At 42.7% G+C, this 23,558-nt stretch overlaps 1 long non-coding RNA gene across 1 annotated transcript in view; it reads right to left on the bottom strand.

The window, feature by feature from the left end:
• Positions 1 to 401: 401 nt before the first annotated feature.
• LOC306983006 overlaps positions 402 to 23,558 on the bottom strand; it is a 58,369-nt gene continuing 35,212 nt past the window's right edge. The window contains exons 2-3 of the long non-coding RNA XR_013794251.1: positions 11,360 to 11,425; positions 402 to 614 (exon numbers count right to left, since the gene is read on the bottom strand). This is a non-coding gene — a long non-coding RNA (uncharacterized lncRNA). The remainder of the gene's footprint in view (positions 615 to 11,359; positions 11,426 to 23,558) is intronic.

Raw genomic sequence — 23,558 nt, 5'->3', positions numbered from 1 at the left:
TCTTTTTTTAATACGGAGGAGCAAATCAATAGCAAAGAATCAATACTTTCGACACCAGTGACCCAGATTTCAGAATCCATACTAATGTAGTAATAACAAAAATCTATTGCGCTGCAGAGTGTCCTGCATATACCGATATCGAGTTCAACTGGATAAAGAAGCTATAACATAAATACATATGTTTTCAAGAAATTACAATGAAATAATGAAAACTCACAATAAAATATAAGGGCCGCATTTTTGATCTGCTTCAAAACCAGCCTCGGATTTGATATAGACATTCAAAAAGCGGAACCTGAATTCTGAATGCAATTTCCCCTTATATTTCCCGTGGTGTATTTGCGCTTCTTGATAAGGTGGCTGGAGTTGCACATATGGAGCCGCCGCCTCGTCCGGGAGTCTTGCTCGAGCGAGGACCCCTCACCGCGTGTTTAGTGGCTTCTACTCCTACATGAACCCAGCGACATCACGTAGGAATAAAAAGCCATAAGACACAACAGCAATGTCACAGGAGGAGGGAGGAAGCCAGGCAAGGAGGCGAGGAGGCAGCAAGGAAGGAAGAACAGAGGAGGAAGGATCCTTGGCGTGGAGGAGAAGAGCAGACGTGCAGAAACCTAAAGGGTTGAAGGAGAAAGAAAGAGGATTAGGAGGAAAGAAGGAAAGGAGGAGTGCAGTGCCAAAAAGGAGAAATATGTTAAGATAAGCTAAAGGAACAAAACGGTATATATGAGACTTTTATAGAGTATTATCAGGACCGCTACGATTTTCAACTCATGTCTCCCTATTTTCGTCTCGTATCTCCCACCTCCCACTTATCATCTCGTATTTCCCGATTTTAGTCTCGTATCTCCTCTTTTAGTCTCGCATCTCCTCTTTTAGTCTCGTATTTCCCGATTTTAGTCTCGTATCTCCTCTTTTAGTCTCGCATCTCCTCTTTTAGTCTCGTATTTCCGCTTTTAGTCTCGCATCTCGCGCTTTTTGTCTCGTATCTCCAGCTTTTAGTCTCGCATCTCCCGCTTTTTGTCTCGTATCTCCAGCTTTTAGTCTCGCATCTCCAGCTTTTAGTCTCGCATCTCCTCTTTTAGTCTCGTATCTCACGCTTTTAGCCTCGTATCTCACGCTTTTAGTCTCGTATCTCCTGTTTTTAGTATCATATCTCCCGCTTTTAGTATCGTATCTCCCGCTTTTAGTCTCGTATCTCCCGCTTTTAGTATCATATCTCACGCTTTTAGTCTCGTATCTCCTGTTTTTAGTATCATATCTCCCGCTTTTAGTATCGTATCTCCCGCTTTTAGTCTCGTATCTCCTGTTTTTAGTATCATATCTCCCGCTTTTAGTCTCGTATCTCCCGCTTTCAGTCTCGTATCTCCCGCTTTTAGTATCGTATCTCCCGCTTTTAGTCTCGCATCTCCCGCTTTTAGTCTCGCATCTCCCGCTTTTAGTCTCGCATCTCCCGCTTTTAGTCTCGTATCTCCCGCTTTTAGTCTCGTATCTCCCGCTTTTAGTCTCGTATCTCCTGCTTTTAGTCTCGTATCTCCCGCTTTTAGTCTCGTATCTCCCGCCTTTAGTCTCGCATCTCCCGCTTTTAGTCTCGCATCTCACGCTTTTAGTCTCGTATCTCCCGCTTTTAGTCTCGCATCTCCCGCTTTTAGTCTCGCATCTCCCGCTTTTAGTCTCGTATCTCCCGCTTTTAGTCTCGTAGCTCCCGCTTTTAGTCTCGCATCTCACGCTTTTAGTCTCGCATCTCACGCTTTTAGTCTCGTATCTCCCGCTTTTGGTCTCGTATCTCCCGCCTTTAGTCTCGTATCTCCCGCTTTTAGTCTCGTATCTCACACTTTTAGTCTCGTATCTCACACTTTTAGTCTCGTATCTCACGCTTTTAGTCTCGTATCTCACGCTTTTAGTCTCGTATCTCACGCTTTTTCGTCTACTTGAGAACGTCTCAAATCTCCCGCATTTCATCTTATATCTTGCAACTTTCGTCTCGTATCTCCCTCTTTTCATTCCTGTGATGTTCCTCTGACATTTTGAATAAGTGCTCCTCGTTGTCAAAATGAATACAAATGACTGATGAGAGCTGTTAAGTGGTGTTTGTTTTGCTGCGAGTGAAGCCGCGTTCTAAACAAACTTCTCAAGTGTTTGCATTGTCTACGTTTTTCAGATTTTGTATAGACTGGGCGCTCCACACAGACGATTATAGAACGACCGGGGTCCACACCTAACGAGTGAGAAATGTGAGAGTGGCCACACTGACTGCACGATAGTGATGACCAGCTCTTACCCTGGTTTTGTGACACTACAAAGCTGGATAAGTTTCTGGCAGGGTCTCCATGGAAACATGCCCTGAGAGCAAAACCTGCTCTGGACCAGGTTTAGTTCCAGCTTAGATAAGAAGACGGGGCTCAGAGGAGAGAATCCTCCGCTTTGTCGCCCAAACTCTGCGGAGGGGATGAGGAGAAGAGAGAGGGAAGGAGGAAGCACTTTGAGCAGCGGCGACAGAAGTCCTTTATTTATAAAGTAGTGACATTGTGTTGTAACGTTTTCTACACTTGTGGCTGACGCAGATTTCAAATAATAATATTATAATAATGCATTGGTTTTATATAGTGCTTTTCTGGACACTCAAGATGCTTTACATTGCATTATTCATTCACTCCATACTTAGTGGTGGTAAGCTACTATTGTAGCCACAGCTGCCCTGGGGAAGACTGACAGTAGAGAGGCAACCAGTCTGTGCCATCGGCCCCTCGACCACCACCACTCACTCACTACATTCACCCAGGCTTCCTGGTGTTCCCAAACAGTCTCTCATCCAAGTACCAACCAGGCCCTTCCCTGCTGAGCGTCCGAGATCTGACGGGATCTGACTGAGCGAAGACTATATGATGACATGAAAATGGTAAATGCTCATAAAGCTTTTCTACCTTTATCTACCAAAGCGCTTTACAGTGAAGAACCAGTCACCCATTCACTCTCTCATTCATACACCCATGTACGCAGACACTGGAGGCAAGGAGGGTGAAGTGTCTTGCCCAAGGACACACAACCTTGGAGTGTCCAACAGTGTCCTTGGAGCTGGGATTCAAACCCACGACCTTCCGATCACGAGACGACCCGCTCTACCACCTGTGCCACCGTCGCCCTTTAAAAGGCTTATTTTTCATCCACATAACAGTACGAGTGTTTCATTCCAGTAATAATAAAGATATTTAACAAATGTGAACATTCTCCTCATGTGCTGCTCGGTTCAGACTCGTGTCGCTGGCGCTGTAAAACAGTGGTTCCCAACCTTCTTCCTTAAAGGGACTATACAGAGTTTAAAAAATGTTACAATTAAGTATTTTCCTCCCCCTACATGTTCCAGCCATGTCCTGAGGTGTAGAATGAGCTCAGACCTGTTCACCACAACTGCCTCTAAAATCCTGCACTGTCACTGAGATAGGTGTTAATTCGGGTCCGAAGTGCCGTCATGCACGAGCTTAATATAGAAGGTGCAGTTACACGTATGACCTGAGGTGGCAGTAGTGAGTATAAAATGGCTGCATCTAGCCCCTTTAAAGCCCCCCCTCCAAAACTGTGGCCCCCACAAATGTATCAAAACGTGAAAATAATTAAATAAACTGAAATTTAAGTTCTAATCCACCTGTAGTCCTTACTCAGTCATAATTGATGATTTTAGACCATTTATTTTGCTCAAAAATTTCTAACCTGGCCCTCTGACCAGACAAAGCTCTGGGCCCCCCCTGCAATCCCAGTGCTGTATGTACCACTGCTGTATGCATGTTGTGCATATTTAACCACCTTGTCCCCCATTTTTCCTCCAGTTCGGCTTCACCCAAGTATAAAAGTTTCCCATTGTCACGCCTCATTTCAAGTGAAGATCTGCAAATCTGGTCTAAACGGGTCTTTTTCCTTGTGTTTTTGCAGTGTTGTCCTCAGCTTTTTGAGTTTTTTTTTTTCCCATCACATTTTTCGATGCTTTTCTGTTGCTTTTTTGTCCCTTCTTCCATGACTTCCCCCCCCCCAATAAGCTTTTACACACACTCCACACTGGGCCACGAATCAAACTCTGTTCCCTTATTTGCTCCGATACAAAACTGCAAACCAAACATAAACCGCACGCCCCCGGAGCCCCAGCCACTGCACCATCAAGGCCTGCGGGATCGCGCCCGAGTTACACTGCGTCGCTTTAATCTCCCCGTGATAACTCGTAGCTTCTGTAATGCGGCGGAAAGCCCGTCACGCCTGCCTGCGAAGAGGTTACGATGAGCATGTACCGCCGCGCCTGGATAAATATGTATGACTTCTGTAGCGCGCTGGGTATTCCTGCTTTGTATGCTAATGACCTTATCCGAGTTTAATAATGCAGGAAGATGCAGAAGGTGGGTGTACGTGGAGGAAGAGCGATGGGAGAGGGGGGAGGGCGGAGGAGGGGGGTGTCAGGCTGAGGGACCAACCCCGAGACCACGCGCCGATCCCGGGCAGATACCCTCTTGACTAGTGAGGCAGCGGATTACATTTAATCTTACTAATTGGATGCCAAAGAGACTCATTGCTATTCATTGTGTGGGCAAGGTGCGGGCGGTAATGTATTACTGTAGTACAAGTTTCTTACCAAGAAGCCGGAGTTCATTTCCCCCCCGATCTATTTAAAGCTCGTACTTTAAATCAATGCAGGCGGCGTCGGACTATTAATTGATTTGGCTCCTGTCCCTGAGATCTCTTTATGTAGGTGAAAAGACGGGGTAGTTTTTGATCATAGATATGTTAAGAAAAAAACGAAAAGACGTTTCCTCCAGCAGCTCTCAGGCCGTGGTCGAGCGACTGGGACCTCACTTGAATCCGGTCCGGGAGTTTCAAGGCTTGGACTATAGGGCTGTACGGTTAACCTTCGTCGTATATTGAAATTGAGGTTTGAGCTGGTGCAGTAAAGTAACAACAAGGGACTGAGGTTTCTTTTCTTTTCCTGCCTTGTTGTGCATTTGAATGAAAGACATATTCGCCAATCAGAACGGTCTATGGACTTATAAAGCGCTTTACAGTCAGGAACCAGTCACCCATTCACACTCTCATTCATACACCAATGTACGCAGACACTGGTGGGGGAAGTGTCTTGCCCAAGGACACAACTTCCGATCATGAGACGACCCCCTCTACCAACCAGGGGCGGACTGGGACTGAAAAACGGCCCTGGACTCTGAACCAGCTAGGCCCAAATTTGCATAAATACGCACTTCTAAAAATACATATTAACCTCTTACCCCTCACCTGCATTTTCTCCAGTTCGGCTTTACCCAAATCGAAAAGCTTCTCGACTGGAGAGCCTCATTTGAAAGCTAAGACCTTGCGTTTTTGTCACTTTTTTTGTTGTGTTTTTGTCATGTTTTTTTGTTTTTCATTGCGTTGTTGGTGGGTTTTCATCTCTTTTTTGTCATTGATTTGTTGCTTTTCTGGCACATTTTTGTTCCGTTTTCATCCTTGTTTCGTCAGTATTTTGATGCTTCTCTTTTAAGCGCTTAGATTTGGATAAAGCTTGGTTAAATCTGGCCTCTCCATTTTTGGAGAGGCCAGATTTAACCAAGCAGTGGCCCGAGAGCCAGAGGCCCTTCTGTGCTCTTCCAGAATGGACATATGGCCAGTGCGCCCCTGGTCCCAACTGTCGCCCCAATGATCGAGTCTTGCTTCCTTTGTCTGATGGCCGATCAAAAGTCACTGCAGGAGAATAGTCTTACAGCTGGTTCTGTAGCAAACAATGAGTGTCTCGCGACCTGTGGGATTGTGTCACAGATTTATCTTCTCATTGTGAGTCATGTTTGTTTGAGATTATACGGCTTTTCACAACGTAAGTAAAACGCTCCATTGACGTGAATGGGATTTTCCAACGTTCTGCCGGTCATTATTTTTTGATAGAGGACCTCTGGAAAAATAATGACCGCTGCCAATGGCAACGAAGCTCGTGCTTGTAATACAGGTCTGTCACATCCCTCCTCACGTATAGTAGTCGAGGACACTGTCTCTGTCCCCGTCACTGTGAGAGAAGTCGGGGAATCGCTCGTGAAGTTAACGGGAGTCTGACTTTCAATTTACCCAGAGATTCACCACCATTCCTCCAACTGCACCTTCAACTAAGTCGCTTGGCTAGCAACGAGCAGCAACGCGCAAACCTTTGGGAACTATTTGCCACGGAAATCATTAAATAAACCTTTCAGCCTTGATAAAAGTGTATAAAGTTTATGTTGTGTGTGTTCAGTTGGCAAATGGCCGTTTAATAAGTAGGATCATGTATAGAACGCTTAACAATCAGCCCTGTCGGTCCTTATTTTCCCGATAATGACCAGCGTTCGATACATTATCCCTTACATAAATAAAACTGGGGGCCTGATCTTGTGTTTCTAAACGCAGACTATAGCGTATCTTTTGTGCTTGGTAGGAGTGCACTTTGAGATCTTGCCGCTCCCAGACCTATAGCACAGTATGTGGGCGGGACAGACTCCCGTGGCCAATCGCGATGTTATGTAGAACAACCTTTTTCCTCCAGCCAGACTCTTTACTACTTAATTGTAGCGAGTTAGTGTTTACTATAATGAGATTAGTCTTCTGTAGTGTGTGTATCTGCCACTAGAGGGCGCTACATTACTGCTACTGAATGAGTCTGATTCACTTGCGGTGCTGTTCACCTCGTGCTGCAGTGACATCAGTGCATTCCTGAGATGGCGGCCGTGTTTCGCCTCCTGACTGACAGTTCGCGCCTCCTCCTGCATTAGCTGTTTGCTTCATCACCAGGTGGGACTTTCTCTGTGCGTGTGACGGCCGCGCTGCAACTCCAAATGTTTCTTAATTGGATGGAGTGTCTTTGAAGCTCGATAACACTTTGTTGTCAGCACAGTCTTTATCCGACACAAACTCAAATAGTGACTTTTTAGTATTTCCAGTGAGAAAACGCGCCTCTCTCTCCTCCTCCTGTTGTTTATGTTTATGCCGTGATCCTCAGGCTGAAAACGTGACTTGGCGCATGCATTACCTCACTCCTTGCGACGCAAGAAGACAGCAACTGACAAAATAGTAAAAGTGATTGCAAAAGTAACTTTAATCTTATTAGTGGCTAGGAAATTGTAATGAGTTAGATTACTCGTTACTGAGTAATCTAACTTATTACTGTTGCGCATGTTAAGACAAAAAGTTTAAATGGACAATCCATAGGAGCCAGGAACCTCCAGAGCCTGTCACCATTTCCAGGAGGAAGTCAATAAGTCCATTCTTAATGTTATAGTCTATGTGTTTTTTGAACCCATCTCTCATCTGTAACTGTTAGAGAATTAACAATGGTGTTCGAGAGGATGGATGAAAAATGGGCAGCAGTCTGGATGTCTTATACAGGAGATGTTTATTTACCATCAGGAGACATGAACTCCAGACATTGCACTAGTCCTACCATTCAAGTCTGTCTGTGCTTCCACAGAACAGGGATAAATCCCCTCTCAGAGCGTCAGACTGATACTCAAGCAAACATTCAGTGGCACCACAGTCAGGGCTACGACAGAGATAGTACGACTGTACAGCCTGACCCAGTGTGATAAATAGTGATTGAATGTGATCCTCTAACAGTAACAAATAAGTGACGGGCTTCAGGTGAGAAGAACACACGGTAGTTCTGGATTCATTTATAGCTTCATAACTACACTAGAACAAAACATTTGCGATTGTTAAAGCAGCACTAAGTAACATGTTTACCTTAAAAAATCCTTCCCGTAGTCCCTGTGGGGGTAATACAAGTGTTTATGGGATGATTGGAGGGTCTTTCATCTCCCCCTGGTGTCTCTGGCCAAGAAAACCATGCTTGCAACTTGACTGCCACTGGACCGGAGTCACCAATACACACAAATAGAATCACGAAGAAGAAGCTAACATGCTAATGGGCAAAGCTAACTGTGGGCTAGCACCACTTAAACAGTATTTACAACTAAGTTTGAGTGAAAAAAAATATTTCCATTGTATAATTGGATGAACAATATCCCTCTGTCCCTTCATCGTTTCTGTTATTTACTCTCCAAGACAATTAATAAGTCAAAAAATCTCAACTTGCTACGACACCTGCAGTTTCGCTTATGACCTCTAGGGGCAAGAGTTACTTAGTACTGCTTTAAAAGGCAAATTCTACCATGGATTTTGTAGCTAAACTCCCTAACTTAAACTGGGCAGGTTCGATTGTTGTGATGCCTGACTCAGGGCTCGGCACAAACTCTGCAGTGAACAATCCCTGTGTGAAAATGACGTCTCATGCTCCCTGAACTCTTTCACAATGTGAGCCCGGTGAGTCCCGGCATTGCCATCTGGGAACACGCCCATGCTGTCAGGGAAGAACAAATCCATCGATGGAATAACCTGGTCATTCAGGATGCTCAGGTCGTCCACTGATCTCAGCAAAGCCAGATCCGAACAGTTCAATCAAGGAGGGCACTTTCTTTGTGGTCAGGCAGTGTCATTTTGGTCCTTTTCATTCAATGCCCAACTGAACCAAGAAAATAGGCACTACATTAACTGGACAAAGTATTTCGAATCGATTGGTGGTGCTCCGTGGTACTGCAGCACAAACTCCCCTCGGGCACAGAAAGGACGTTTCTCCATAGAGCGCCATGCAGAAACAAACTGCTCGTGCTCGGCTGACAGGGCACCTTCAATTTCAATAAAGGTCAGACTTTGTGGCATTTTTTCTCCCCCGATTGTCATTTTCATGGTGTGGAAGCTCTGCCAAATCGAAGGCATTTTACCTTTACTTCTGTTGGACTATAAACTGTGAAATATCCAATAAAGAGAGCATAGAAAAAAAACGGTTGATTCAATAAAGTTCAGCCCGGTGCTAAATTATTCATCCTCTATGGCATGTATGATGTATGGGCGCCTCCGCAGCAGCTCCATCTCACAGTTCAGTTTTGCTAAGATTTAATTTTCGACAAACCAGGATGAGTTTTTGTGATTTCCTCTCCTCCCCCCCCTCCTTAGGATAGACTTTAGTTTTTGAATTCTCAGTCGCTTTAGGAGCCGTCCCCATGTTTCATTATTATGGAAGTTTCATTATGTTGCATCAACACGACGTCACAATAGGACGAGTCAACATCGCTTTAGACAAGCCGACTGGTCGTGTGTTAATCTCTGACATTAACCTCGAAACCCCCACCTGAACCGAGCACATCATCTCCAGTTTGGCTTGACCCAAATCTAAAAGCTTCTTGAAAAAAAACATCAAATAGAGACAAAACGAGGATGAAAACGCAAAAAAAAGAGCATTAAAAATATGACGAAAACGAAAAAGCAATGACAAAAAACACCAAAAAGTTACGAAAAAAACAACAAAGACACAATGAAAGAGAGACAAAAACATGCTAGAAAAGCAACAAAATGTGGTAAAATTGACAACAAAAACACAACAAAAAACTACAAAAACACAACAAAAGAAAGTTAGGATCAGTTTTGTCGGCCTTAGCTTTCAAATGAGGCCTACAAAACTTAGGATTAGGGCTGAAACGACTAATCGATTAATCGACGACTAAATGATTATTGAAATAGTCGACAACTATTTTAGTAATCGATTAATCGTTTATGGTTCACACAGACTAAAATGGAGCAAATATGAAATAAAAAATGTAGTATTTGTGATGAAAACCTACTTTGATTTTATATTTAGGGTCTGTAGTGTTTGGTACATTGTAAATTTCATGAATAAAGCCTTCAAAAAACATTTCCCTTTAGTTTACTCCATCAACACATTCTCAAACAGCGCCACTTAAGCTATAATGTGATAAAAAAATTGAAAAAATAAAATTTTCCTACACCATTCACAGCCAAGCAATTAATCGATTAATCGTGAAAATAATCGATAGATTAATCGACTACAAAATAATCGTTAGTTGCAGCCCTACTTAGGATAGACTTTAGTTTTGTTAATGTCAAGGTGGAACCTCTTTGCCGTGTTTTGGTGGGACCATAAACAGTGTTACATTGCTCCCTCACTATAACGCGGTTCACCTTTCGTGGCCTCGCTGTTTTGCGAGTTCAATTTTGCAGCTTTTTTACAGTGTATGAACGACATACGCACATTGTGTTCTGCGTCCTGATTGGCTCGTCGCAGAGTGAGCCCTCGTCTTGCCGCAGAGAGGATCTTTGTGTCCCGTCAACACATCAGTGCACACACCGCAGAGTCACAGCCATAGACTGTAAAAAATAATGGACGTCTTCTGCTCACTCCTCCCCGTTTACCATAATGACCACGGTCAAGGGGGAATTCATGGAGGATTTACAGGCTCCTCCTCCCCAGCTCTGATGAAGCATGTTCCTAAAAAGGGCATAAGGGCGGGATCTTCACCGTAGACTCGGTTCTTGCGTGACGTGTAGCTCGCGCTGCTCCAATGCTAACAGTCCGACCCTCATTAAGTACGAAATTTCAAAAATTCTTCTTCCGAAAACCAGCCTGGTTTCATAAATTGTGACTAACCCAGCGTTATCTCAGGAGGAATATCTAGCCTAGTCTAGTGTTGAAAAAATTTAAACCAGGTGTTAAAGTTGTTTTTAAGGTGTCTAAACTCCAATGCTTTTCAATGGGGGCCTAGTGGCGATATGGAGGTACTACAGCAATAGCGGAGCAATGGCGGCCCCCAGTGTCGTGGTCATAAAGCAGAGCAGCCAGCGGCCATTGGTCACAGCAGCTCAGGCCGAGTGGGTCCGACTCCGCTGTAACAGGACGTAAACGACTCCTTTATGCTCTCATATCATTGTGCTGAGGGTAAATGCACTGTTAGTAAAGCTGCTGTTTAGTCGTCTGCTGTTTAATTTAGGTTTTGGAGCTTGACTGGCGTCTATCGGGTAAACTTTTGCGTTGTTGTAGGTCTGATGCTCTGGGAATACGCGTTGTTTGCGATGCTTGTTCCGTGGGTAATCCGTGTGATCACATGCTTCTTTTTAGTCTGACAGGTGGTGGTAAATGTGTTTCGTTTAGCCCCACCTAGAGCTTACATCACCAGCAGCCACTACTACATCACTACTTTGACAAATAAGTCGACCTTTGAAAATCTGTAGTCGTCAAAGCCATACGTCACGACATCCTAAAGAGCCTATGTGTTAAAGTTGAGGCGGTAACTATTTTTTTAGAACAATGGCGTCTAAAAACGTGAGCGAGGCTGAGGTTAGCCAGTCTGTGATGACTCCCATGACTTTGGTCAATTCACGAGCCACACTGGTCACATCATGGTCATGCACGTAAACAACGGTATCCCCACAAGCAGTTTGTATTTACACTTGATGAGGACAAACATGAGGAGGGTGTGTGTGTGTGTGTGTGTGTGTGTGTGTATGTGTGTGTGCGTACCGTAGCATTGCCTAACGTTGTGTTGAAGCCTCCAGCTGCTCAGTCATGGTTGTCTGCATCACGTCACTGGAGAGTCTGAAAAGAGAGAGAGAGGGGGAGGTGTTAGGGGGCGTGAACATCCAATATTAATTTACACCGAGCCGAGAAAACCTTATTACTCCGCCGCAGCTGTGTACTTGTTTAATGAGTCAATCTGATGGCTTTATCATTAAATTATGGCATCTAATTATCTTTTGTTCGGAGGTAGCGCCACACAGCACAAAGGGGGCTGGAGCATTTGTCATCTGGAGAAAGTTTGGAAAAAGTTCTGAAGTTTCTCCCTTGGGTGAAACGCTGTCCTCTGCATTTGACCCAGCGGGGAAGGTGCAAGAAAGTGTGTGCAGGGACAGTGGGCGGTTCACAGAATGGCCACATTTGACCAGATCACGTTTTTCCTTATTCCATTGGTTTTCTAAGCATCTGTGCCAAAAAGGGAGTCAATTTCAGCACATTTAAGTGATGGGAAGGACAGAAACTGAAACAGCTCAAAAGTCTTTCTTCCACAAAAGCAGAACCACTGCCATCTCTCCCCTCGTCTCTCACAGCTCAGTCCACTTCTTTCAGTCTTCTTCTACTGAAGCCAAACTGATGAGGTGAGGACCGTTCTCACAGATGAAAATCTGCGACAAAAAGTTAAATCCTTGAAGGTCATCAATAACAGAGAGAGAGAAGAGGCACTGCCCTTATCAACTATCTGTGTGAAATGAAAACCCAAAGCAATTTTTGCTCCGCATTGTGCAAGCAGCCTACACAGAGATAAAGTATCAGAGAGAACGAAGTCATTATACATCGAATATAGTGTAATGTTCTAATGTTCTTACACGTCGTATAAGAACAGGGGACTGGGAACCATTATTGTGACCATATTTATCTTTTCCATCCATCCATTTTCTTCCACTTGTCCGTTGCTGGGTCGTGGGGGAGCTGCCCAAACCACACTGCACCAGCCCTTATGGTTCCTCCTCATAATGCTCATAAGGGGCTTCTGAACCGCTCTTTGTCTGACCCGTCACTTAGGACCTGTTTGCTATGGGAGACCCTAACAGGAGCACAAAGCCCCCGACAACAGAGCTCCACATTAAGGTGGCGGATTCAGGAGGGGATATTTATCTTTGTATGGTAGAAAAAGGTTAAATCATCGACTGAACTGGGTTTGGTAAAGTTGAGGACAGGCAGTGTCTGCGTACATTGGTGTATGAATGAGAGAGTAAATGGGTGACTGGTTCCTGCATAAAGGTGGAAAAGCGCTATATAAGTTGAGACCATATATAAGACGCTATATAAGTTGAGTAAAGGCTCTATGCTGACCACCCAAGCAGCCGCCGGGAACCTGAAAGGTCAAATAAGCACTAACATAAACTTTTTTCTTTACATAAAAAGTTGCATAAGCCTGCATCAGTGACCACAGCAGCTTCTCTGGCCCAAAGCTGGACGTCGGCATTAATTTCAGGACACAGAAGCACATCTGGACTCGGAAACCCTCTCCCCCTCTCTTGTGTCGTAATCGCATCTCACAGAGCGTCTCCACCTTCCCCTCAAACACTAAAGTTCAGATAAATCTACAAACATCTTTATCTGTCACTTCATCACTTTCGACGTTCATCTCGCCGAGCAAAACCTCTTAGCTCATAGTCTCTGAAGGCGACTCATTTCATTTCTACTTCGGGAAGGATACTTTCTCCCCCCACATAAACTTGCAGTCATTTACAACATTGCACTTGGTTGAGTTTCTTGATGACTTGCGGTTTACTGCGCCTAATAAAAAATAAAAAAAGTTCACATCGCGCACACTCAGTAGCTCGGCACACCTGTTCAAGTCTCTGCAGAGATGCCGACAGCGGATTTTTCCAAACTACCTTTTTAGCATTTTGTTTGTTGACTTGAGGAAAGAGTTTTGGGGGATATGACCAGCCACACAATGAGCGGCGACGTCTCCACAGAAGAGTGATGGATGCTGTGTCAGACGGCGATGGCATTTGGGAGACACAGATCACTCAAACAGTAAAAGAGTAATGATATGATGAAGGGAAGGGTTTGTTTAGCAGATGGGAGCTGGCCTGCAGGGGATGAGGCTCATGCAAATAATAATAATGACAAAAAACAGTCTTCTAACAGGTTTCGATGTCAGTGAGAGAGGGATTCATTTTAAGGGGAGACACTACAGGCAAAACTCAATTTTTTTTCAGTTTTCAGGTTTTGGGCCAAATTGGTCTCTGAACATATAAGCTTTCACCCGGAAACAGAAAAAATACCTTATCTTCACAATAACATGTTTAAATATTGCGCTTATTCAATGTTCCCCCATAGACTTATATGGGAGAATGCAATTTCAAGGGCCTTTTTCTCAAAACACATTTTTCTGTCATTGTGGCGACACTATGTCCACGTCAGTTGGACCTAAAGACTTCACATTTTCCAGCCTTGGACTGAACAATATTTGGAAGATTTTTTCATAGGGATTTTTTATTATTTAATCCCCAAGCCCCATTTATTGAGTTTTGAATGTCAAAAAACAAGGCGGAAATTATTTTAAAACTAAACAAGATATCCTAAATCCCCTATGACAACGTCTTGGTAACTCATTTATCATTTATAAATTTGAATGCAGCTCTATCCATTATTCAGATTTCGTCGCCGAAAAGATGGGAAATTAGGGGCATTTTTAGGCATAAAACACCTTGTTCTTATACGAAAAGATAGAATGACAGAAAACTTGCAATGTATTTTTTTCTTACATTTATGCCAGTGATTGACAGCAAAAGTTTCAAATTGATATCTGTAAATATACATTTTTTCCCTATTCACCTGCAGTGTCTCGCCTTAAGCAAATAAAATCGGACTCAAACCACAACCATGTCTCCTTGGGATCTGTTTTTCTTGGCGGAGGGCCGATTTTCTTTATTGTAAATAGACCGAGGGCCGAAGCCGCTGATGATTAGCCCAAAGTAAAGCGAAACACTGGAAAAATGACCATCTTAACCCCTTAACTCCCACCTGAACCGAGCACATTTTCTCCAGTTTGGCTTTACCCCAATCTAAAAGCTTCTGGAAAAAAGGTGTGAAAATAGTGACAGAACTGAGATGAAAATAATGATGAAGATGTGACAAAAAAATTTGAAAGCTTTGACAAACAATTTACAAAAAATAAAAAAGACAAAAAATGTATAAAAAAATGACACAAAATGTGACAAAAAAATGACAAAAAATAGATTAAAAAAAATGACAATAAAGTTACAAAATGAGTTGAATACCCCCCAAAAATAAAGAAAAAATCTGATGACGGGAGGAAAAGATCCATTTAGATGAGATTTATAGATCTTAGCTTTCAAATGAGGTGTTACACTGGCCTACAGGATTTGAGTTAAGTTGAACTGGAGAAAATGGTCTCGGTTCAGGCGGGGGTTAAGAGGTTAAATGGAACTTAAAATTGCTTGAATAAAAATTCTTCTATGTTGAATTTGAGTCGGTTTGAACTAATACAAAATACAAATGCTATAGCGCCAATGGAACAAGAATAAAACCCACTTGAAATTAGACAAATAATTGTTTTTCACTTGAAATTACACAAAATTATCTGAATTAAGAGATAACTAGAGGTTTAATCTCATCTAAAACCAGACTAAATCTACTCAATCCTTAGATCTCTTAATTATAAATCCAATACTCATCCTATTTTCCTACTCCAAAAAAAAAGGCAATAAGAATAATCACTAAAGCAGATTTCTATGCACCAACGAACCCTATCTTTGTAGAGCTAAGCCTATTGAAAATTCTTGTTGATGTAAATACATTGGTAACAGTGTACAAAGCATTTAATAATCTTCTCCCTCCTCCCATCCAGGAGCTTTTTGAACACAGGACAAGTCAGTTTAAACTCAGAGAAACTGCTATTTCCAAAAAAGCAAAAGTTAAAAAGAATTTAAAAAGTCGATGTATTTCAGGTGTTAATCTGTGGAACAACTTTGAAGATCAGTTAAAACTACTAAAATTCAAGAATATATAAGCCTAATATGAATAAAGTAAGAAAAAAAAATGACATGATTTAGTTTCGAATAAATTAACATACAACAAATAACATGACAAATGTATATATACATATTTGTTGGAATATTGAAATGTATGTTATTAACTTCAGATACATGCTTATTTCTCTTCAGTTTGACACTTGATATTGTTCATTGTAAATGTTTGTGTTTTTTCTCTCGTGGAAGTCTGTAAACTGGGTATAAGTTTTCACTTCAGCCTAAACCCTTTCGGTCGTGTTGTACACAAATAATTGGAAATGTTTGTTTAGCGTTTAAAGGAATGAAGTGACCGAATTAACTACTACTACTACTACTACTAATTCAAGTAGATTCATCATTTTTTCCTTAAAACGATTATTCTTTCTTTACTTACTTCAAATGCCAGTGTTGTGCATAATATATGACCTAATTGGGTGTATTGACAGTATTTCTACCTTTTGTTCCTCCCGTTTAACTCAAATTTAATAATGTTCAAAGTCCTCTCTGATTTGTGTGATAATGTTTCTCAAAATCATCTTGGGGGCCAGAGGTTCTGTGCTGAAGGGCCGGATTTGGCCCTCGGGCCTGACGTTGCCTACCCCTGGTTTAGCAGTTCATATTCTTCTACTTCATCCAAGTTACTGATTTAAAACCAGGCAAAAACTGACAACAAAAACTAATCAATGTTGTCAAAAACTGTAATAAAACCTCCAAACAGCAGTATAGATTTAGCGTTTTGGGAACTAATGTGGCGTGGACAGTCCATCACTTCAGCAACAAAAGGTCGAAGCAGCAACAAAAAAAAGAGAGAATTTATTGATTTGGGTAAACACATTTTTTAAAGACCCGGTCCTAACAATGTCTGGAAGATTTAATATGCAATGACTTTGGCTGTGGATGGAATATTTACGCCCCGAGTGAAACATAATAATGATGGAAATTATGAATCTTTCCTCCCACTTTCCATTTATTTTGGGGAGGTCGATGTATCAAACGGGACCGTTTAACCATTTGGAAATAATGCGGATATTCAACAACTGAGCAATTGCTTGGAAGAAAGTCAAACTAAGTGTCCTGATACAATCCCAAATGTGTGTGCCAATAGTTAGAAAATCTATGTTCGCACAAGATTAGTGGAGCTCAGGTAAAAGGTGGAAAATCTACTGACGCCTCCTGCTGGAGTTTAGACAGTTTTAAACCTGTGGAATTAAGTCAACATCGATTCCAAACGTATTTAAAGGGGCTAGATGCAAATTTGCCATTTTATACTCACTACTGCCACCTCAGGTCATGCGTGTAACTGCAGCTTCTATATTAAGCTTGTGCATGACTGCACTTCAGACCCGAACAACTTTCTGAGTGACAGTGCAGGACTCTAGAGGAAGTTGTGGGAACAGGTCTGAGCTCATTCTACACATTAGGATATGGCTGGAACATGTAGGGGGAGGAAAAAACTTAATTTTAACATTTTTAAACACCATATTGTCCCTTTAAGCGACCATTTCCATGCCATATATGCTCGAGCCTGACCCTGCTGTCATGGCGGTAGAGGAGAAGCATCCGAGCAAAGCGAATGAAAGAGAATGGCTACTTCTGCTTCAAAACACATAAGAGTCCAACACAGATCAAAAAAGAACACAGATCATCTGTCAAAAGTTGGAGCAACATAATTGTTAGAGAATTAACAATGGTGTTCGAGAGGAAATAGGCAGCAGTCTGGAAGTCTTATAGGAGATGTTTATTTACCATCGGTGCGGGACCCGGAGACATGAACTCGAGACATTGCGCTAGTCCTACCATTCAAGTCTGTCTTTGCTTCCACTGAAAAGGGATAAATACCCTCTCAGAGCGTATAGTACGACCACAGATAGTACGACTTGTCCCAGTACTGATTTAATGTTGTCCTCTAACAATAACCACCTCTGCTACATCATAAAGACACAAGTGAAACAGAAACACCATTTGAAAAGAGGAGGAAAAGCTTCATGACAAGCAGCAGCTGTGGTTTGAAATGCCTTTCCTGAGCCCAGGCATTTGGATCATAGGAATTCTATGCTTCAATAAACTTAAACACCTCTGACGCAACAAAGAACGCACTGGATTACAAACATGTTTTAAAGGGGATTTTATCATGACATGAGGCTGGACAGGCAGGTACTGATCACTCCAACCACACGTTGAGATAATATCCAGGAGGGGCAGGAGAAAGGAAAGTGGTTTACGTTTAGTGTCAGAGAAAGGTAGTAAAACTATTGAACAGTCACAAAAGCATTAGCAAAGATCTTAGAATCCCTTTTCTGTGGAAGCATAGACAGACTTGAATGGTAGGACTAGGACAATGTCTCAACTTCATGTCTTCGGGTCCTGTACCGATGGTAAATAAACTTCTCCTGTATAAGACATCCAGACTGTTGCCTATTCCCTCTCGAACACCATTGTTAATTCTCTAACATCGTGCAGCAGTGGCTCCTCTTGAAGTGATTACAACTGTTTTGCGCGAACCAAATACATTAAAAGGCGGTAGCGTGATTCATCTGGTTAGAATATATGCATGCCCTTACAGCAGTATAGTCTTCAAGTTTTTATAGCTTATTTTGTATCTAAATTCTGTGTTCTGTGTTTTATGTTGCACAATTGTACAAAGAAAAAATCCTAGTTTGTGAACCTGTTCTCAAACCATGGCAATAAAAACAATTCTGACTCTGATTCTGAGAAATGTCTTTCATTGTAGTAAGAAACGGCTTTTATCTCAAAAGCAAAGCTTCACACAAACAAACCCCGACTGTTTGGGCTTTTGTGTGTGTACTTTGCATGTTTCACGTAAAACACAATTTTCTACTCTTTTTAGCCATTTTCTGGTGGAATATGAACTTATTTATGACAAATAAATAAAGTCAAGTGTAAATCGGGTCCATATGGATGTTTTCTCACAGCAGATTGTTCAGTAGAAGCGAAAAAACGGCAGGAGAAAAGTCAACCCTTTAATGTTACTCCCTACACCCTTTTTTGTATTTTCTAAGCATTTTTTTTTATTTTTATAAACCTCTTAGATACCTGCCTTAAACCAGTCCAAACCTGATCTAAACCTGGTCATAACCAATCAAAACCTCTAAACCACTAAAAAAACAGCTCTAAACCTGTCAAAACCAGCATAAACCAGGTCTAAACCAGTCCAAACCAGCATAAACCAGTCTAAATCTGGTCTAAACCAGTCTTAAACTTCTCAAAACCGGTACAAACTAGGTCAGAATGGCCCAAACCTGCTCTAAACCAGCATAAACCAGTCCAAACTAGTCAGATTATTCAGTAGAAGTGAAAAAATGGCGGTTGTAGCTAGCGCTAGCTAAACATTAGCATTGGCCCGTTATTTATTTATTTATGGGCTGTTGAACCACTTTGCTCCCTCCCATGTCTTTGTATCTTTATTTAGCAGAAAACCATATCATAGTTCAGCGTTTGTTAAAGTAGTTTTTGAATAATTAAAGAAAGTTTAGATCTTTCTGCAAAATTGTTTTCCCCCTTAACTGTTCCCCGTGTCTGGATGGGTTTCCTCCATGTGTTTCCCTCATCAACTAAAGACCATGCGATAGGTCAATCCTCCCGCCAGGTGACTCTGACCATCAGCCTGGCTCGACATCCAGACACGGGTCCCTGGGCACCGCGGTCGCCCCCTGCTCAATGAAGCTCACCTCAGCCTTAACCTTTTCACACGGGCTCTGGCTGCTCGACCTAAAGACCCGAGAGCGGCGGCTTTGGACCAGCGTGAATCCAAACCGCAGCACTTTGGGCCAAACTAAACAGCCGGCTGAAGCAGGTGTGCGACCTCTGCCGCGCTGTGGGGCGGGGCGAGTGTGGTGTCATGGCGGCCGACCTCGAGCAGAACTAGTTTTGCTTTCATTCCACTTTTTTGGAGAGAAGAAAGGACTTATATTTGAAGAATACACGCTGCGTGACAAGACGTTTTGATTGGCTACTGCTCTGATGAGGCAAAATGGATCGTCTCTCCTTGATGGAACATATGCATTACCATGGAGACGGTTCAATCAGCCAGAAACTACCAGAAACCCGAAAAACTATTGTTCCTGGAGCGTAAAGGTGCAATATGTGATACAGTATACTGGGGTGACAGTGACGCAGTTTGATAGGGTCATCTCATGGTTGGAAGGTTATGGGTTTGAATCTCGCCTCCTGAAGATGCACAGTGTTGTTGTATCTTTGGGCAAGACACTTCTCCCACCTTGCCTCTGGTGTCTGCGTACATTGGTGTATGAAGTGTGAACAGGTGACTGGTTCCTAAGGTGAGACCATTTACCATTTACCAGTGTTTGACAAAGGAAAATCCATAAACAAATGTAGCTAAAGTCTCCTATAAAACGGAAATAATATTTGAAAAAATGCAAAAATGTTATTTCCTCAGTCACAATGATCAAAGAGTCTATAATCTTTATATTAGTTATGAATTTAGACTCTCCCAATGTATTCCTATAGCTCCAAATTGGGTGAAGTTGGAAGTTACCACGCTCTTCCACGGGCACAAAGACCAGACAGGTACGCGTCAACTCGTCTAAGCTCAGGCAAGAACATATCTCAGTATGGAAAAATGGTGAACTATTCCTTTAATACTTGTATTCAGAATACGTACATAGAATACTCATTTTGAGTAACTGTATTGTGGTTAAGTTACTACTTACTTTCCAAATCTAACCTCCTCTAAACCACTAAAAAACAGCTCTAAACCAGTCCTAACCAGCATAAACCAGTCCAAATCTGGTCTAAACCAGTCCAGACCAGCATAAACCAGTCCAAATCTGGTCTAAACCAGTCCAAACCAGCATAAACCAGTCCAAATCTGGTCTAAACCAGTCCAAGCCAGGTCTAAACCAGTCTTAAACTGCTCAAAACCGGTGCAAACTAGGTCGGAACCGGCCCAAACCTGCTCTAAACCAGCATAAACCAGTTCAAACTAGTCTGACCCCGACCTATACTAGTTCAAACTGGATATTTTGAGCATTACAAACTTGAACCGAATGGTAGCGATTGGCAGAATTAGAAACAACACATGATTCGATAAAGTGGGCTGAGAAAACTATTATAGGGTTAAGCTCTACGTCACTCTGGGTATTAAATATTCTGTGACTAAATACAATTGCAAAGTATTCTCCCCAACACTGCTGAAGGGTCAGGTTCGCAGTAATATAAACTTTATTCGCAAGAAAAGTTCCATAATGCACCTTAAAACTTCAGAATGTTGTGACGTTGTGGGAATCAACTTATTAAACCCACAGTTATACATTGTTTTATCCCTATCAAAGCTCTGCTAATAAACTATATGTTTATATTTTTTGTGTGGCTTTCACAAAGTGGACTCGTATTCCCTCCCGTCATGAGCTCAAAGTCAAAGTTTTAAAGGCGAAAATGAATCTTCATTTCCGTGGGTAATGTGGTCCCTCTGCCCCACGTGCAGATTATAATTCCACCCTATTCCCAGTCTCTGCCTCATGTATCATCAGCGGACCGTTTAGCCGCAGCCTCCTCACAGCCACTAATCACGTACACAAGCCGCGTCCCGGAGGAGCCGCCGGGCCTAATTCTTTTAACACACCGCGTGTATAATTGATGCCCGGGACATCGCTGCGCTGGCGCCCCGGTCCCCTGATGGATTTGGGCTGATAGGATTTCGCGGGAGGGGAACAGCTGCAGAGAGTGGCGCCCCCCGGAGGAAGGATGGCGGCGGCGCGTGATCGTTTCCGCCCCGCAGTGAATAAAATAGCCCTCATATATCCCCGTAATCGGCGTCGGGAGCCGGGGGGGACGGCGCAGAGCGGGATGAGTGATGGCGGCGCCGCGGATTTGTCGAAGGCCGCGGATCGCTGTGTTGCTGGATCGCACCTGTGAGTGCGGAGGGAAAAAGAGAGTGTAGCCCGTACTTTTATTCTTAGTACTCTTAGTTTTTAAATACCCAAAGCCTCCGCCCAATTTTCCCTCCATATTCACTGTGGACTTGATGAACTCCTTTATGATCATGTGACCTGATATCCGAGCGGCGATTCCCAACACTTCATTCGTATCGGATAATGGAGCCGATACTGAAAAAAAAAAAAAGCGATATCAGGTACAGATACAGATGGCATCTCGTCATAGAAGGGGGTGTGGCTTAACCGAGGGGGCAAATAGAATCTTTAGAGAAACACAATTTTCCACTCTTTTTTGCCATATTCTCGTGGAATATGAACTTATATATCACACATAAAGAAAGTCAAGTCTAAATTGGGCCAATATGGATATTTCCTCACAGCAGATTGTTCAGTAGAAGCGAAAAAACGGCCGGAGAAAAGTCAACTCTTTAATGTTACTCCCTACACCCTTTTTTGTATTTTCTAAGCATTTTTTTTATAGACCTCTTAGTTACCTGCCTTAAACCAGTCCAAACCTGATCTAAACCTGTCAAAACCACCATAAACCAGTCCAAATCCGGTCTAAACCAGTCCAAACCAGTGTTAAACTGCTCAAAACCGGTACAAACCAGGTCGGAACCGGCCCAAACCTGCTCTTAACCAGCATAAACCAGTCCAAATCTGGTCTAAACCAGCATAAACCAGTCCAAACTAGTCAGATTGTTCAGTAGAAGCGAAAAAACAGTTAGCACTAGCCCGATATTTATGTATTTATGGGCTGTTGAACCACTTTGCTCCTCTCCATGTCTTTGTATCTTTATTTAGCAGAAAACGATATTCATAATTCAGCGTTTGTTGAAGTAGTTTTTGAATAATTAAAGAAAGTTTAGATTTTTCCTCCTTAACCGTGTTCAAACATGACCATATATGGGCGATTCCAGAGATGCCGTCTGTATCCGACACTACCAGTTTTGGCTCCCAACGCCTTAAAACCACAACTTTTACCATCTAAATCTAAGTGAATATGGGCATGCTGCATATCATTGCAAAGTTAAGAACCAGAGGAATTCATTCGCTGAGTTTGTTTTAATCTCTGCATTTTTGATCGCCGCGCTAAATGCCGCAGTTAGCATCAGTATGCTAAAGCTAGCCTGCTAATGAAAACTAATCAAGACGGGGACAGAAACTGACATAGAAATACCTAAAGAAGCCTAATAAAATAAAATCGACCACTGCTGAAGTCAAGTGTATTTTATTTTAAGAAATAACTGATATAACTAATGGAAAAATGGTGGCCTGTTCCTTTAACCCCACCACCCCTCAGTGAGTCTGAGGACACGCTACATGACACAAAGGTTTTGTCAGGATCGGAAATGAAGTCTGCTATAACGGATTTACTACGATTGTATGAGTGAAGTCTCCTCAGGCGTTGTATCATCGGCCGCATTGGCACACATTTCTAAAACTCTTCTTTCTTATCGTTCTGAGTGACTGCGGGCCAGTTTGGGGATCTACTTTTTGACTGCACAATGCCATTCGCTCACAGTGGCCTCGACGTGGCGCCCCTCGGAGACTCATGAGCGTACAGAAAGCGGCAGCACTGGCAGATCGAACCGCTAACGTTTGAGTCGGTGTGGGCCATTCCCGCCCCAGTGCTGCCACGCTGGTCCTGTCCGCGGGGCCCACGGCGATGCAAAGCTCCAGCGAAAGGTTATTGGCTCTCGCTCCGCTGTGCTGCTGACAGGAACATGCACGGGAGGCCAGTAAGTGCTTCCTTCTTACTTAGGGCCGTGGGAGGAGATCGGACGGAAATGGAGGAGCGACGTAAGAAAACATTGAAGCCATAGTCGAAGAGTCACAGAGGGAGATTCAAAGATTACTCAAACGTACGGGAGTGACCAAAAAAGCGTTTCGATCCCACTGTTCCAACAAATGCATTGAATAAAATCTGAGCTGTATCTGGAATCCTTCTTTTTTACCTTTTACTTTCTTTCTCATACTTTGACATGTTTTCGATCATTGGTTCTAAACTAGTATTCTGTTAGTGCCGAACATTAATCTATAAAGAGACAAGCAGTGACCCAAATATAAGATTGACATTTTGCATATAAATAATGCCAACTACTGCATTTTCTTACAGATGAACAGCTTTAAATAATCTAATGAATCTGAAATACTTACTTTAACCATTACCATCCTCCTTGCTTGTTTTTCACAAACATCGCTTTGCATTTTCCGTACTTTTACACACTAAATGGAAAC

The sequence above is a fragment of the Gobius niger genome, assembly GCF_951799975.1.
Source record: "Gobius niger genome assembly, chromosome: 2".
Classification (NCBI taxonomy): domain Eukaryota; kingdom Metazoa; phylum Chordata; class Actinopteri; order Gobiiformes; family Gobiidae; genus Gobius; species Gobius niger.
The sequence above is the reverse complement of the archived record's forward strand: the minus strand, read 5'-3'. Positions and strand labels throughout refer to the sequence as shown.